General features: G+C 45.6%; 1 protein-coding gene across 3 annotated transcripts in view; it reads right to left on the bottom strand.

Moving 5' to 3' along the window:
* The window catches only part of Fndc3b (fibronectin type III domain containing 3B), a 284,468-nt gene extending 280,595 nt beyond the window's left edge, over positions 1-3,873 (bottom strand). The window contains exon 1 of one of the 3 annotated variants that reach the window (XM_021226947.2): positions 3,690-3,873. The gene's annotated coding sequence lies outside the window, so the exon portion shown is untranslated. Of the gene's footprint in view, positions 1-2,912; positions 3,014-3,689 lie in introns of those variants that run through there. The other 2 variants (XM_005069755.4, XM_013113104.3) reach the window with 2 other exon arrangements.
* Between the last annotated feature and the right edge of the window lie 13,438 nt (positions 3,874-17,311).

Genomic DNA, 17,311 nt, shown 5'->3' with positions numbered 1-17,311 from the left:
TCTTCCATCTCTGTGAACAGCTTTCATCTTGCTTCCTAATATTTATAATTCTTTCGGGAGGGAGGGGGTGAGACACAAGTCTCTCTTCTTAGACAAACTGACCTGGAATTTACTACATAACCCATTAAACTCACTTGATCTTCCAGCCTCTGCCTCCTGAATGCCAGGATGACAGGTATGAGGCACAATGCTTGGCTATGCTACTTTATTAACCTGAAATGCAAATACGAATTGGCTACTTTTCCAGCCATTCTACACAAAATTATTCCAACTAACAAAACTACTTAAAGATCTGTTCATCAGTTTTGACTATGACATATAAGCATTTAAAAGTAAAAGTACCAATTTTTCCACTCTTTTTGGAAAAGCACATCATCTCAGACTTTAAATCCCATTTAGAATATGAATTATATGAATTCAAGGGCTGAGCTTAGGATCTAGCACTGTGGTAGGATACTGGCCTCCAGCATGCATAAGGCTCTGGGTTCAATCGCAAGTATCCAAAACTAGATAGATAGATAGATAGATAGATAGATAGATAGACAGACAAATAAATGCTATAGCAAAAAAAAAAACTTGGGGATTCAAAAAGCAATACAGTTCAGTTGAATGCCTTAGGAATTGGAAAGTTCTCTGTTTCAATTTTAAGTTTAAAATAGAGAGCCGGGCGTTGGTGGCGCACGCCTTTAATCCCAGCACTCGGGAGGCAGAGGCAGGCGGATCTCTGTGAGTTCGAGACCAGCCTGGTCTACAGAGAGAGTTCCAGGACAGCCTCCAAAGCCACAGAGAAACCCTGTCTCGAAAAACCAAAAAATAAAAAATAAAATAGTTAGAGAAAATAAAATTCAAAAGACAGGTCTTGAGTCACACAGGCACATTTCAAACACTCAATTACCTGCCTCCTGTGTGACAGTCTAGACAGAACATTTCTATCCCTGGAAAACTCTACTGGATGTTATTTGGAACTACTGGTATCTTGATTTCTGTGAACTTAGATGCCCTTGTTTGCAGAGTGTACATTTACTACAACTCAAATCAAAATACTTGAATCTTAATCAAATAATGTATAAAAGGCAGAAATGGTGTTTATCTAAGAAGGAACAAGCATTTTGGTTCATTCCTGTCAGCCCAGCACCTGGAAAGCCAAGGCAGGGGCATGGCTCTAAGGAGCCAGCCTGGGCTACAGACTAAAAGTCTGTCTCAAAACACCACACAGAAAAAAAAACTTCTAGTGCAATCCTCTATTTTGTTCTATGACAGTGATCCTGAGCCAGTCACTTCCCTTCCTTGTGGATCATTTTCCTAAGCCGAGAAGTTTGGGAAGTTTCAAGAGTTGAACAGGTGAGGTACAAATGCCCATGGAATAAACAACTAGCTAGTTCCTGGTGCCCAACCTCAGCATTCCTCCAGAAGCCCCGGAAGACAGGTTCCATACAGCCCAAGCTCTGATAGCAGCTATTTTTAAAGGGTATTAAAAGAGTACCAGTATGACTTTCTGAAACTGCATATACATCATTAGATACTGCAAGCCCCCACCCCACAAGATCTCAAATTTTTAACAGATCCTAAAAGAACACTATATTGTGAAATGAATGTTTTCTCTCATATGCATTCAAACCAAAATGCTTGAAAAGCACATGTGTGTTTAAAAACAATATTAGGACAGCAATTTTTAAAAACAATTATCAACTAACTACATTTCATTTTTAGTCAGGCTGCGGGTGTACCTCCAGGGTCTCAACAATGTCAGAATTGATGTTGAGAACTGTAGCCTCCTGGTCAGAAGCAGAGCCAAAGTTTACCCTCTTCAACGGCTGTTCCTTGGGAGCCAGGAAATTTACCGAAACCAGTCTTCACTGCATCCAGAGTCTGCCGCCAACGGGGAGTGAACCAACAGCCCCCACAAGTCACAAAACCAGGCTCAGAGCTGCTATGGGCTGTGCAACAGAACTCAAGTTCCCAGAGTCCCAGGCTAACCTGGAGGTGCAGGAAACCAGGGACTCAAACGCAAACAGAGCAGAGAATTTTTGCTCAAAGCTTGAATTTTTGTTCTGTTTTGTTGTTGTTTTAAAAGGAATGTTATTCCAGAGAACGGATTTCTTTTCTTCCGGGTCTGTCTGTTCCTTCAGACTCTGCCACAACCAAGGTGCCTCCCCTTTCCCAATGCCCCACCTCTTGCCACATTTATAAAAAAGAAAAGTGGCATATTCCCTCTCCCCTAGCTTTTCCTAGTAAGGCCTGGAAACTGGAGGAAATTCAAATCAAATTAGTTGCACATTAAAAAATAAACAGACAAGCATCAAGGGTGGCTACCCAACAAAGCCCTCACCAGTTCCAAAATATGATTAAGCCAGGGACGGAAGAGGGGGAGGGGGACTAGCCGGGATGGAGATAAACGTGTGCATTTTTGGCCCCAGCGTCAGCCTCATAGCGGCCAAATTCTACATTTTGTTTCAAGAAAACCTTGGGCCTGAGAGAAAAGAAAATAAAAAGTTGCAACTTTTAAGGAAGTCTGCAATCGGCACTGTCTGGATAAAATGCCAGTGCTTCCTTCGTCTGGGATCGCCGGGTTGGAGATTCGAAAAATCTCCAACCCCAGCCGCTCACTCCTGGAAGGCGCCCGGCCAGCGGCGCCGCCCGGCGGCCCAGCCAGGTCTCCCGGGACGCCCGCAGAGTCCCCGGGGCTCCGCGGCCCGGCGCTAGGGACGCTAGGCGGACACGGCCCCGGGCCCCGCTTTCCGCGGGGAGTGACAGGCCCTTCCCACAGCGGCTCGTCCCTGCCTGCCATCCGAACCAGACGGTCCCCGCGGCCCGCCCAGCCCGCCCGCCGCCTCGGGGCGCGGATTCCACCCGCTCCGTCTCCCGGCCGCCCCACCCCCGACAGGGGCGCCCCTCGAGGCTGACCGACTGACCCGCGCTCCGCTGGCCCACACGCACCGGGTCGTCCTCTGCTTCCCGCCGCGCCCCGCTCCCCCGCCCGAGCCTGCAGCCGCCTGGCTCGCCGAGTCCAGCCGCGGCCGCCGGTTCCCGCCCCCAGCCCGGGGGGAGCCCAGGGGGCAGGACGGGGAGGGAGGACGTGGCGCGCAGAGGTGGCCAGCGGCGGGCGGGGAGTGTCCCCAAGAGGCCCTGGCGGGGGCGGGGGCGACCGGTCGCCCAAGGACCCTCCCCGCAAGTAGCCCGGGTCCCGGGTCGCAGCCCGGCGCCCCCGAGGGGGCAGAAGCGTCCCCGACTCCCAGCTCCGCTCGCACGCACGCCCTCCTCCCTCCACCATATGGAAATCTACAGCCTCCCAAAGTGACACGTCGAAGATTCCTCGGCCTGGCCGCGCGCCCTCCCCCTCCCGGGCAGCGGTCCTGCCGCGGGGCTCTGGGCGGGGGAGCGGATTCCTCGGGGCGACCGGCCGGGGAGGAGGGGAGCTCCACGTCCCGCACCCTCCGCTTTCTTCCCGGGCGAGCGGGGACAGGCGGGGCCGCCCCCTACCCGGCCGGGAGTTTGGGGTAGCAGAGCCGTAGCGGGGCGACCGGGACTCCGCAGCCAAGTTTTCTTCGGGCATCCCAGAGCGCGCGGGGGCCGGGAGCGCACCCGGGCAGACTCGGTGTCCCGGCCCGGGTTCCGAGGCGCAGGGACTCGAGAGCGAGCGACCGTGGGTGGCACGTCCCCCGGCAGCCGGCCGCTCTCACACGCCTTACCTCCCCTCGGGCTGAAACGGGGCTCCGGGCGCCCGCGATCCGGGTCGCCCACGCCGTCCCAGCCAGTCGCCTGCGGGATCCCCGCCGCCCCCTGCGCCGCTGCCGCCGCTGCTCGCCGCCGCCTCCTCGGGCCGCCGCCGCTGCTCAAATAACTACCAGGAGGGTTTGATGGGGGATTCCGCCATGTCAATGATGTCGGGACCACATGGGGATTCGGGGCCCGCCCACTGCCGTACGCCTCCGAGTACACACGCAGAAACAATTGCAAGCTCACTGGAGCTTGGCGAGGCCTCCCTTGCCCCCAAGCCAGGCCTGGCTACATGCAAACTCTTTTTGGTTCAGCGGGATAGAGCAATCTGACTCAAGGGAGTTAGGAGACTCTGGACGAGGCGCTGATGGCAGAAGCATTACTATAAATGCGATATTTGCTCGATAATTATTAAAGCTGACTTGTTAGTTTTCACCTATAACACATATTTCCTTTTTCCGTTGTAATCCCCAGAGGAATCTTTCAGTGACTTGTCACTCCTTTAACTTCCCGCAGCAGTCTGATCACTTGGCTAACAAAGCAGAGGCAAATTTTAAGTTATCAAAATTGCAATGTCTGTTTTCCCTTTCAGTACCAGCTAAGCACCTTTACTCTCAAGAGTGAAGATGGCTCCTTTTTTAGTTTTCATTAATACTTAGTTTGTACATAGTTTATTTCTGTTGCTTGAGTGAACATGTGTGTGACTTCAGGTGCGTACAGGCCATGGCTTTTGTGTGCCTAAGAAACCTGAAGGTTAGTTCTCTCCACCTCGCATGGGTTCTGGGCATCCATCCGACTCTGGTGATCAGGCTTGGAGAGTCAGTGCCTTTGCACACTGAGCTGTCTTGCTGGCCCTGAAGGCCATTTCTTGTGGTTTATCTGCATTTTATGTGTCAAATGAAAATTGACCATTAACTGCCAATTGCGAATGAATTAAATAAGTAATCTATTCCTCTTTCACAGACTATCAAAGGGTAAGGGAGCTGTGGCATCCTGCCCCACAAATAGAAAGGGTTTCTAGAAGCAGGGATGTTCACTAAGATATGCAACTCTCCTTCTCTATTACCTGGGTATTTTGAATAGCTCCACCCAGCATCTACTATTAAGCTGTTCTACAATGACCAAAATGGACCTATCACTTTTACTAGATTAAAACATAATAGTAAATACTACTTTATTAAAACTCAAGGAAACATATGAACCCTAAGAAACAGCTCTTTTTTTACTTTTAAGATAGGGAGTACAAGCAAGCTGAGCCCTTTGTCCCAAGTGATTCCTTTCATGCTGATGTCCCCAAAGGGTTCTTTCATGTTGATGTCCCCAAAGGGCTTTTGAATCCATCATTCTAAAATACAATTCTAATCCTAGATCTTGGTCTAGTCTGGAAGGGAAACATGCTTTAAACACGGTGGTTTCCTCAGTGCCCTCAGAGCTCAGTCCCAATGCTTCAGGCTGTGGCCACACATTTTGAATTTGTCTTCTCCTTCTTCCACGGCCATGCCTTTCAGCCTGTTTATCACCCCTGACTCTCAAAGACATTTCTAACCCTATCTGTGCCTTCTTCCTCTTTGTCCAAGGTCCTCTTACTTGTCCCAGAGTTCCAACCAAAAACACCCACCTGCCCCTTCCCAGCCTCCAGTCCACAGTTCTTTGAGGAAAAATTATTTTCAGTTCTCATATTGCTCAGTTGCTTATCTCTTCCACTTGGCTGAGTCATGATCATTTCTTCTTCTCTATGTCAACCTAGAGCTGTCCTTTGAATATGGAACCCCCTTTTGTTTGTTGAATATATTGATTATAAAGTGTGTGGGAGAATTTGCAGGACAAGATAATGAACAAACTTCAGAGGGAAAAAGGTTAAACCTGGTAATTAAAGGACAAGCTTGGCAAAGGTAAGAGTAGATGAGAAAACTTAAGAGGACAGACTTAGTTCCGCATGTTTCCTCCCACAGACTGAATTTCTCTTTATTAAGAAGAGTCAGCATAGCCAGGTGTGGGGACACTCCCTAATAACCACAGTCCAGCCAGAGATAAGGACTTGTCTCAAATCCTACCTCCCACGAAGAAGCAATATGTCATGATGCACTAACTTAAAATGCATGTCTGTGTTACGTTCTCAGTATTTTAGTCATCCTCATAGCCTGACCTCTGAGACCAGTTTCATGCTAGAGAAGAAACACAGTAAATGCTTGCAAAAAGTAGCAGTGAGTAAGAAAAAGCATAAATGCCATAAGCACACACGTTACCAAAGTCCCTTGTGCCTGAATTTATCTTATGAAATTGTGCCATTGTTTCCTGGCAAAATCACGACCTCAAGCACCTGATACTCAACAAATAAATATGAATTCCTCCTTGAATGAGTGAGCGAATGAATGAATGAATGAATGAATGAAGCTGTCTCTCCTAGAGGTATTAATGAAACAGAAAATTAGAAGCTTCAAAGAAAAAGAGGGACTTTTGATCAAGGGCTCCTGACTACAGAGGGACTTAGCTTTCATACAATGGGAAACATTGGGATTATTGAGGCATGAACTGATTGAAATGGGTTTCAAGGTTGATTGTTTTCGCAGCAGGATGTAGAACAAAGCCAGAGTCAGAGACATATTCTGAACCTAGTTGGGAATGATGAAGGCTGGGCCCAGAGTCATGTTTCTGGAAATAGAAAGAAGGGCCTCAATCTAAAATGATGATATCCACTACCTGATGTCAGCAATCTGGGCCACCAGCTGCCCAGCATCCCAAATTATGAAAACATGCTTACAGTTAATACTCTATCTCTACGGAGTTTTAGATTTTACTTAAATCCAAAAATAGCATCCAAATGAAGGTCTTTGAAATTAAGATGGTTACACAAGCCTCATAACACAAGCCAGGCAGTTGTGGCTCACACCCTTAATTCCAACAGTCCGGAGGCATAGGCAGGTGGTTCTTTGTGAGTTCCAGATTAACCTGGTCTACAGAGGGAGATTCAGAACAGCCAGAGCTGTGACAGATCTTCTCTTGAGAGAAGAAAAAAAACCCTAGGTAACCCAGTATAAAGTCTGCAAAACATTCTGTCACCCATGGAGAGTGTAGGTTACCTCACACAAAGCAAAAGGATGCGAAGTTAGACTTCCTGATCCCGATTTACATTGTAACAAAAGGAAAGCAACACTAATATAACGGGAAGCACAAAGGCATGCAGCCTGGCAGCATTGTAGTCTGACCGGTTTGGACCTGGAATGTTTTCAGAGGTAGATGTGGCTAATGTACCCAGCTTGTACAAGCTCCAGCTGTTGCCCAGCCTCAGCATCCTTCCTCGCAGGGTAGCTCAGCCTACAGCATAGGCAGGCTCAGGGTTCACTTTGAAACCTAATCTCAGTTTTAGATAGAAAGTATTAACTTTTCCCACCTATCATTTATTCTTATGTCCAGAGTCAGACCTGAAGTCCACTTTTGGATAAATAGGGACAAAATGCTAAACAATCCTTTCTGAAGACCATTCAGAATTTACTGACTAAAGGACAGTCAATTGAGTTCACAGGACAATATAAAAGGAGAATGGTAACTTCAGTGAAACATATTCTTCCAGAACAATTTATCTAGGTAAAGCTGTGCTTCTGCCTTCTTTATTATTGCTCAAGGTGAAACATGGACAAATTTTAGACAAGTGTAAGGAGGAGGAGGAGGGAGGAGAAGGAAAAGAAGAGGAGGAAGAGAAGGAAGAAGAGGAAGAGGAGGGGGAGGAGGAGGGAGGAGAAGGAAAAGAAGAGGAGGAAGAGGAGGAGGAGGAGGAAAAGGAGGGGGAGGGGGAGGAGGTTGAGGAGGAGGGGGAGGAGGAGAAACATCTCCAATAAGATCTGCCCCATAGGCAGAATGGTTAAGGAAGAAGCAAAATGGTTGTCAAGTCTCACGATTTTGAGCCCAAGGTCAGCACACATGCAGGCTAGAGAGGAATCTCAAGTGTCATTCCTCAGGAGCTATCTGTATTATTTTAGGACAAAGTCTCTCATTGGCCTAGAACTTTCCAAGTAGGCCAGGCTGTCAGGCCACTGAGTCCTAGGGATTCTCCAGTCTCTTCGGCCCCTGAACTGGGACCACAAGTGTATGGCATCACTCGCAGCTTTCTGTGTGAGCACTGGGGATCAAATCCAGGTTTGTACTATGTATCGTGAGGACTTTACCAAATGAGGTGTCGTCCCAGCCCTCAGGTCTTACTCTGTCTCCTGAAGCAGCATCTTCTCACTCACATGGTTAGACCTGAGACCAAAGGTCTCCAAAGAAAAGGAAAGTGCTTCTTGGGAAGGCAGCTCTCCTCAGCTGCTCCAGCTTCAACCCACACTTCTGAATCTGACTCTTTGTGGCCTTCCCCCTGTCTCTGCCCCCAGGAGGCAGACAAATGGACAACACTCCCCTTCCCCACCTGCCATTATTCCCTAAAGTGTGTGCTCCTGAATAAATGTCTGTGACACACAGAAGTCTTCAAGGATGTCCTACCACTTCTGAGGACCCACGAGTTCTCTCTGAAAGCTAGGTATCCAGACTCTATTTCATGTGTCTTGGGCATGATCAGAATACAACCACAAGCAGTGGTTCCTGTTCTGACCCCAATTTGGACAAAATATGATTTGAAATTTGTTAGTAAATGTCTCGTCCTATTAACTCAAGCTTTTATGCCACAGAAACATGTCAAGATGCATACTGTATATTCAAGTGATAAAATCTTAATGTTAACTTGTTAATTGATGGGACACTTAATTTTATTAAATTTTATTTATGCTGCACCCTTCCATTTCAGCTAATTAAGACTTTTGGAGTCCAGCCACATAATGGTTAGTGTTAGCTGTCAGCTTGACAGAATCACCAGAGAGAGGGGCCTCCTGGGCACATCTGTGGGTGATTATCCTGATTATGTTAATTGACGATGTGGCAAGACCCATCTTAACTGTGGGTGGAACCAGTTCCTGGGCAGGGAATCCTGAACCACATAAAACAGAGAAAGCAAACTGACTATAACAAGCAGCTCCTGCCTTGTGACTTTCCTGCTCTTGATGGACTGTACCCCTGAACTGTGATCCTAAATAAAGTATATTTGTCAGGGTATTTTATCACAGCAACAGAAAAAGAAATTAGGACAATCAAGAGACATCCTTTGTTAGTATTTTGACATTGATCAACACAATAGGAATACCTCCCAGGCTGCCACCCACGTCACTAGTAAGATAATAAGACCCAGGACACACCCGTACACATTTTTCTCATGAGTTATTTAAGAATCCAACCACATCCATCATATTGACTTGCTCTAAACTGTGTCACCTTGGGAAAGCAGGTTGGTCCTATCATGTCTGAGTGGTGATTTCCATCTTCTCTGCCCACCGTCCCATATGATTTGCTATTATGGTCATTTTCTCTTCCTATGGAGTCAAGACTACTAAATGATTTGCCTACATGAATTCCTTCCTAGCTGGTGAGGACTCAAACACTTCAGGCAAGGACATTCTATAAAAGAACATCATATACGAGGTGGCTCAACCATCCGGATGTATTTCTGACAACCCTGAATGGGGAATCCAAGATCTTTTATAGGGTGAAAATTAGATTCCAGCCATGTGTCGATGAAGAAGAGCCAGAGAGGAAGGGAAGGGGAAAAGGGAAGGAAAGGAGATCAAATACGAACTGAAGGGCATCACTCCCTTTCTTAAACTCTTCACATTCATGAGCCTAAGTACCCCATCTCCAAATCCCGTCACATTAGAGGGTGAGACTGGGGCAACACAAGCAGTTCCTTCACAGAGAAATAAATGAAGAAAAGTATCTAGTTTGAGCAGTATGGCTCTAAGATAAGCAGTTTTGGTCAAGGAAAGATTCGGAGGTTTGACCTGAAAACAACCAACTTAACCACAAAGACAACTAGTTGCCTCCGGCTTGTGAAGGGTGGGACACAATAGTTAAAATTGTTCCTCTTTCTTTAAGAAAAGTGTGTATTTTATTTACTGCATGTTTGGGTGCGTGCTTTGGGAGTGCATGTGTCCCACAGTGTACGTGTGGAGATCAGAGGATAGCATGAGAAGGATCAAACTGAAGCTGCCAAGCTTGAGCTACAAGTGCTCTTACGCATCCATCTCGCTGGCCCTTCATCTCTTATAGTCACTACAATGTTCGTCTTAGTTCTTGGAAGTATAGATTCTAATATTTCATATATAATTCCTGTGTCTCCAACCTTACTAACCAGGATGTCTAATTTAAACACATTAACACCAAGAAATGCTCTTTCTATGTTTGAGTAGCTACCATTACATAGGACTTCAGAAGTACTACCAAAATTTTCCAATTCTTTCTAGAAGTTTCTTGTGAGTTCATGAGCAAGAAGATGATTTGGGAGCCAGCCAGAAGGAGATCTTCACATCTCTTTGTAAAATCACACCAATCTTACAGCAAATTACTTTCTTGCCTTTGTGGGGGGGGGTTCAAGACAGGGTTTCTCTGTATAGCTTTGGAACCTATCCTGGAACTTGCTCTGTAGACCAGGCTGGCCTGGCTTCGAACTCACAGAGATCCGCCTGCCTCTGCCTCCTGAATACTGGGATTAAAGGCGTATGCCACCAATGCCCAGTGGCAAACTACTTTCTTAAAGCCATATTTAGTTATACTGATAGCCAATGAAAGAGCTCTCAGTTTCCTATCTTATGGCCATTGTTCATTAATTCACTGAGTACCCACTATAATGCAGGTGTACTTTATGGATTATGAATCAGATCTGGGTCCCTACCACTAAGTCTTATGGTCTTAGAGAGACAATATATAAGTAAATGTATGTATACTATTTCATTGAGGAAAGAAATATGAAGGAATAGCCAATAAGGACAGGGCAGGAGATTTCTCAGACAGGAAATTCTCTATAGAAATGATGCATAAGGTAAAATTTACCAGGGTGAGGAGGAAAAGGAGACTCTAATAGTCAAACAAGTGTAGAGTAAAACCAGAAAAAGGAAAACGCCGACACCAAGGAGAATTTAGCATTCAGACACATTGAATTCCAATGGTTCTCAGATCGAGTGAGCAGTGAGGACATCGGATTGTTGAACAGAGTCAGGTCATGGAAGGCTCTGCAGGACAGAGTGGAGGTTCAGCTACTCTCCCTAAAGCTAATGCAGATTCTGCCTGCCTGCCTGCCTGCCTGCTTTTGTACTTACTTATTTTTGAAGCAGTCTTATGTAGCTCAGGGTACCCTTGAACTCACTACATAGATGAAGATGACATTGAACTTATGAACCTCCTGCCTCCACCTCCCAGTTGGAGAGATTATGGTTATGTACCACCAAACCACACTTATGCATTGCCGAGGATGGAACCTAAGGCTTCATAGGCAAGCACTGTGCCAACTGAGCTACGTCCCTAGCTCCCAAGATGGAATTTAGAAGAGGAAATCACGTGATTTGACTTACTCCTACAAAATTATTGCTCTGCCCAGTTACCTGGACACCAGGCAGAAAGGCCTTTCACGTCGGATCAGGTAAGAGCTGGTCTCTTAGTTTGGATGAGGACAGCAGTGGTAAAGATAGTAATAAATGAAGTAGAACTAGGGATGTCTGATAGGATAGACCCCAAGCTCACTGACTTGTCATTGGAGGCGGAAAGATGTGTGAAGAAATTACTTTCTCAATTTTCACTTGTCCTTGGAATATAGACACTAACTCCTGCAGTTTAAATACGTAAAGAACCAAACCCAAGCTGTGGTGTGCTGCAGCCTGTCTCCCTTCTCAGGCCCTGATCCATGACTGATAAGGACAGATGTGACTCATTCCACTTCAGAGTTCCTGGGCCCTCAGCACAAGGAGCTTCTCGGAGGATAAGATTGCTTCCCAGCTTCTCACAGAGTTTCCACAGCAGCCTTCCAGAGGCCTTCAGACAATCAACCCCAACCTCAAGCCCAGTCTGTACTCCAAACAGATACCTTAGTGATGAGCAAAGAGTTATGATTGCATTCCATCGTAGTTAGAGCAGAGAGTGATACTGTTAATCTTATCAAATGGAAAGGGCACTGGTGGACAGACCAGCAGCTTAACTGTTACCATGACAACCTTACTTCTGTAGAGCTCGAACTGTATCTATCTGTAGAGCTGAACATCAGAAGTAATTTGCTTCTAATGTCTGGGTCCTATAGACGAGTGAACTGGCTTATTGGATAGCCCAAACATGTCTGTATTTTGTCCATAAAGATATCATAAGACTTGCCTCTAGGCCGTTCTACTAGCCTAGTAACCCTATCAGCCAGATGAGCCTAATATGTACTGGGATTTGTTGAGCATTCATGGGTCTTGTGATTCATTCGCCTGTGTCCTTTCAGAATGACAACTATTCACAAGTTTTCAAGTAGTACAAGAGGTTACTGTACTGTTGCCTGATGTCACTGAATTCTGTGATGTTATAATGATGAAGTTTCTCTCATCAAGAAGTGTTCTCTTATACCTATATCTGAGCTAGAAATGAACATTTCCAGGATTTATCCTATGGGCAGATGGTCGGGATCCATGTAATGTGATCATAAGAAATCACTGATAAAGTTCAATAAATACCTCTGTCTTTTCTTTCAGTGGTCTTTATGGAAAAGTTGCTAACAAAACTTACTTTATTCTCAGAAGTTTGGTTCAAGAAACATTTCCTCTCTCTCTTTTTTTTTTGTTTGTTTGTTTTCTTTTTTTTTTTTTTGAGACAGGGTTTCTCTGTGTAACAGCCCTGGCTATCCTGGAATTTGCGTTGTAGACCAGGCTGGCCCAAGTGCTGGGATTAAAGGCATGTGCCAACACTGCCCACCATCATTTTCTTTCTTGATGAAGTGATATATTCTCTTTATTTAACAGGAATAAGGTAATTTATTGTGGTTCCTTTTTGTCTTGGCAGCTAAGAAAGTCAGAGATAACTTTTGTTTCCAATTACAGCAATTATCCTTAGCCTAGGGTTTCTGGTAAGGCCATTCTTCCTTCATCTGTATTACATAATTCTTATTCATTCTTATTCATTGGATCTTTATTTTAATTAACTGTTGGATCTGAGTGTGTGCTGTTCTATCCTTAGAAGAGGTAGGTATATTACTTTGGGCTATTTTGGTTTCAAGGGACAAGGCTCTCATTCAAAATGTGGCAAAATAAATTATATATATTATATATCATATATATATTGTCTATGCTAAGTCTGCCTTAGAACTCCTGAGTCATAATAATACCGATATAATAATACTAGATACAGTCATTTTCGGAGTTTTTTAGTTCATATATAAATAAAAGTAGCCATTATGCATTTTAATTTTATGGTTGAGATTATAATATAATTACATTTCTTCCTTCTCTTTCCTCCCTCCAAGTCCTCCTGTATACCACTCTTCTCCAAGTCTATGGCCTCTTTTTCTTTCACTAATTGTCATTGCATGCATATATGTATATACATATGTATCCTAAATATAACCTGTTCAGTTCATGTGAGGTTGTATGTATGCATGCCTTCAGGGCTTGCTATTTGGCACCAAACAACCAACCGGTGTGCTCTTCCCTTGGGAGGACCGCCTCTCCTGTTCCCAGCTTTCCTCCGTTGCCTATAATACTTTGTGTAGGGTTGAGTCTTGTGGGCTTTTGCACACATTGATGTTGTCCTTGTTCAGGTCACATTTGGGCAGTCATGGTGCTGAGACTTTAAGGGTGTAACTTCTGATATTACCAAGAGACACATCTTCATAGCAAACTCCCTCATCCTCTGGCTCTTACAATCTTTCTGCCTCCTCTTCAGCAATGTCCCCTGAGCCTTAGGTGCAAGAGTGTTCTGTAGATGTATCAAGACAGGATCCCTTGTATCCCAGGCTAGCCTTGACTTTTTATATAGCCAAGAATATCTTGAACTTCTGATCCTCCTGACTCCACAGTGCAGATGCTGAGATTACAGATGTGTACCACTGTACCCGCAGTGCTGGAGCAGAAATCAGGACCGTGTCCCCTCTGCCAGCTGAGCTGCACCCCCAGCCTCAGCCCCATTGTTTATTCTTATTAGGGTAAGTTTTACTTACTTGAAATACCTACCTAACAACTTGTGCTATCTGGCCTTACATTCATTAGCCCAAAGAAGAAGCATAAACTTCAACATTGTTGTTCTCATTGGGGTAATCTGTAACCTAAGTAAGATGATCTTGAAGATTGCATTGGAAAGTAGATATGAAGTTTGATCACGTGCTATATTAGGGTTCTCCAGAACCACTAGACTGTATGTACTGGAAGAAAGATAGAGAGCAAGGAGAGATTTTTAAGAAATAAGTTACACAAACTATAGGAGAGTCTAGCAGGCTGGAGCCCCAGAGAAGTCTCAGCTCACAGAGGTCCTCCTGGGAGGACACCAGCCTTTTCTGTGTTCCCTAATGTGTTCACTGATTGAATGGACCCACTTACATTATATAGGACAATGGCTGAATGGAGCCCATTTACATTATATAGGACAAATTGCTTTACTCGGATTACTGGCTTAAGTGTTAATGTGATCAGAAGAAAGGTAGAGGGCCTCAGCCTCCATATTGCATTCGTCTCTTCCTAGAAAGAAACTCTACTTCTGAGAACAAAGCTCTCATTATCATCAGGGACTGATTTACCTGGGCCCTCTCCCTCTCCCCCCCAAAACTTTCCCTTTCCCCTTCAAGAGTGATAAAAATCAACTGATTGCCAGCAATGCAATCTTATCAATCACCTCTCCCTAAAGATGAAAACTTAGAAAGCGAATCTTAAAGCCTGTGTGGATCTGCAGTGATCTCTTAGGATACTGGTGTACCACCTTTTCAGTTTTGCTGGCTTGCCAAATAAATGCTTGTCCCAGTAACTGGTCCTTGATTCATTGGGTGTATTTCAAGCATTTAGCAATGGATTTGGCCTCTTCAGTAACTGTTTTAGAGTTCTATACAGTTCAGTTTTCAGTTCTTACTCCAGCCTTACCTCTCTGTGAGCCTAGGTACAAGTCTAAGGAGAAAAGAAGCGTGTTAGCATCGCCTTGCATAGCAACTGACTCGGGGAGGCCGTTGCTGTTTCCTCAACAATGTAGGGCCTTAGCCATGGTGGGAAAGCACTACCCCTTGAACACATTCTGAGAATTTCTCCAAAGAAGTCAGTTCATGATTCTGGAAGATGCAATAGAAGTCTTATCTGCAGCAGAAAGCTGGGAACCTGGGAGAGATGAAGGAGAAGTTCCAAAGGTTGAGACCCAAGAGGAGTGTCTCCTGTTATGTCCCATCATGCTGTGGGGTATCTGTTTCATTTTATACTGTTAGTATATATTCATCGTACAAAATGGTGAGTTTCACTATGCCATTTTTTGTATATATGTATAGTGTACTGAGCTTACTTTTCATTCCCCCATCCTCCATGAAACATTTTGGTATAAAAACCTAGCAGATCTGAGGCCCAAAAAGAGCTGATGTGCCGCCTGGCACTGGTGGCACACGCCTTTAATCCCAGCACTCAGGAGGCAGAGGCAGGTGGATCTCTGTGAGTTCGAAGCCAGCCTGGTCTACAGAGTGAGTGCCAGGATAGGCTCTGAAACTACACAGAGAAACCCTGTCTCAAAAAACAAAACAAAACAAAACAAGAGCTGATGTGCCACTTCAAGTGTGGAGGCAGGAGCCCAGCAGGATGGTCACTCCTCCAGCAACAGGCAGGAGCCCTCACTCCCTAGCCTTTTACATAGGCTGACTGCAGGGAAATCTGCTTTATCCCATCGATAGATTCATGTTCCTCTATCCAAAACACCCTCATGGACACTTCCAGAGTAATTTTTGGTCAAACACCTGGATAACCTGTGACCGTTTATTGTCCTTACGTGTCGATCTGGAAGGATCTGGAAGGAACAGGAAGATTGTCCACTTCTCAGCTGTTCCCTAGTAACTCAGGATCTTAAATATTCATATCCCCGTGTCCACGGGAAGACGGTGTCTTCTGATAGACTAGGACAAAGAGCTCAGGTGTGACTAATCCCCAGCCCTGGCCAGTGCATCCTAGTCTTTGTTTGGGTCTGACTATGTCCCCTGTCATTTCTAAGTCAATGACAGTCACTCTGGTAAATAGGTACAGTGATTCCTTTGCCCCATCAAGGCCCAACCCTGAAGTATAGCACAGTGTCAAGTCCACATAAACCAGGGACAATGAAATCTAGCAAGGCACTCCCAGAGCAGAGTGGGTACCAAGGGCTCAGGGAAGGTGGGGAGGGGAAGGCGGTGACAGATAACTGTGAAGTGAGCACAACTGGGCGGATAGGATGGAAGGCCCCGGAAGGTGGCCTATGTTGGAAGGTAGACCTATTGTGATGATACAAGGACATTTTCACACAGAGAGCCAAGATCAAATTTCTTTATGCGGCCCAGGCAGATTGCTCAGTGGTTACCAGTACTTGTATCAAGCCTGCTGACCCGAGTCCAATCCCAAGATACCGTGTGGTAGAAGGGAACTGACCCCTACAAGTTGTCTTCTGATGTCTACCCATAATAGGTTTCTGTTGTGTAGCAATTATAATCACACACACACACACACACACACACACACACACACACACACACACGGAAACAGAAATAGATGTAAAAGTAAAAAATAATGCCAGACATTTCCCCTGGGGGAAAAATACCCACCGTCATAACAAAACACAAAACAAAATTATGGATGTGCCCTTGAGACCAAGGAATGTGCTCAGGGCCACAGCCTCCAGGATCACCCCTCAGTCTCAGTTGACTCCAGCCAGACTTCCCTTTACCATGGGCCAAAAATGTCATTGGCAGTCACGGCCTCCCTGAGGTCAGGACATGTTTTAGCTCTGGAGACTTAGCACAGAGGGAGCAAAAGCTGTGGATTGTCCCATAAAAGATTCTCTTCCCAGGTGGTGGTGGCCTTCAGGAAGTTCTACACATAAGCAACATGGAAGGAAAGGGAATGATTCCTCCTCATGCAGGAGTGATCAGAAAGGAGCTGAATGGAAAGGGGGTGGGGTGGGGGTGGGGGTTGAGTGACAAGTGAGCAGGGTGACTTTTGCACACCAACCGGTGATGGTTCAATCTGAGCAAGGGGTGGAGTTTTCATCCATGCAGGATTTGAGGACATTATGAGGGGCAGGGGACTCACTTTTAATCTCATCTAAGAGGCATAGGCAAGCAGATCTTTGTGCGTATGAGGCCAGCCTGGTCTACAATGACAAATTCCAGACTGGCTTGCACCACATAGTGAGATGTTGTCTCAAAGAAAGAAAGAAGGGAGGAAGGGAGGGAGGGAAGAGGCAGGGAGGGAGGGAGGGCCTGGAGAGATAGCTGGGAGCTCTGATAACCCTTCCAGGGACCTGGGTTCCTTCTCAGTACCCACAGGGCAGTTAACAACTGTCCAGCTCCAGGGGATCTGACGCTCCGTATAGAGATATAAGCAGGCAAAACACAGTTTAGAAGTGCACTGAAAATAAATTATATAAAAAATCAAGGGATCACTAAACAGCTGCCAATTTTTTATTTAGATTCAACAAAGTAACACTTTCCCCGCCACTTAAAATACCCATGTGTTATAAGGTCTATAAATCCTTGATTTTGCTGAGTCCATCCACAAACCCTTTACAA

This window comes from Mesocricetus auratus, unplaced genomic scaffold (assembly GCF_017639785.1).
Source record: "Mesocricetus auratus isolate SY011 unplaced genomic scaffold, BCM_Maur_2.0 Super-Scaffold_100011, whole genome shotgun sequence".
In the NCBI taxonomy this organism is placed as follows: domain Eukaryota; kingdom Metazoa; phylum Chordata; class Mammalia; order Rodentia; family Cricetidae; genus Mesocricetus; species Mesocricetus auratus.
The sequence above is the reverse complement of the archived record's forward strand: the minus strand, read 5'-3'. Positions and strand labels throughout refer to the sequence as shown.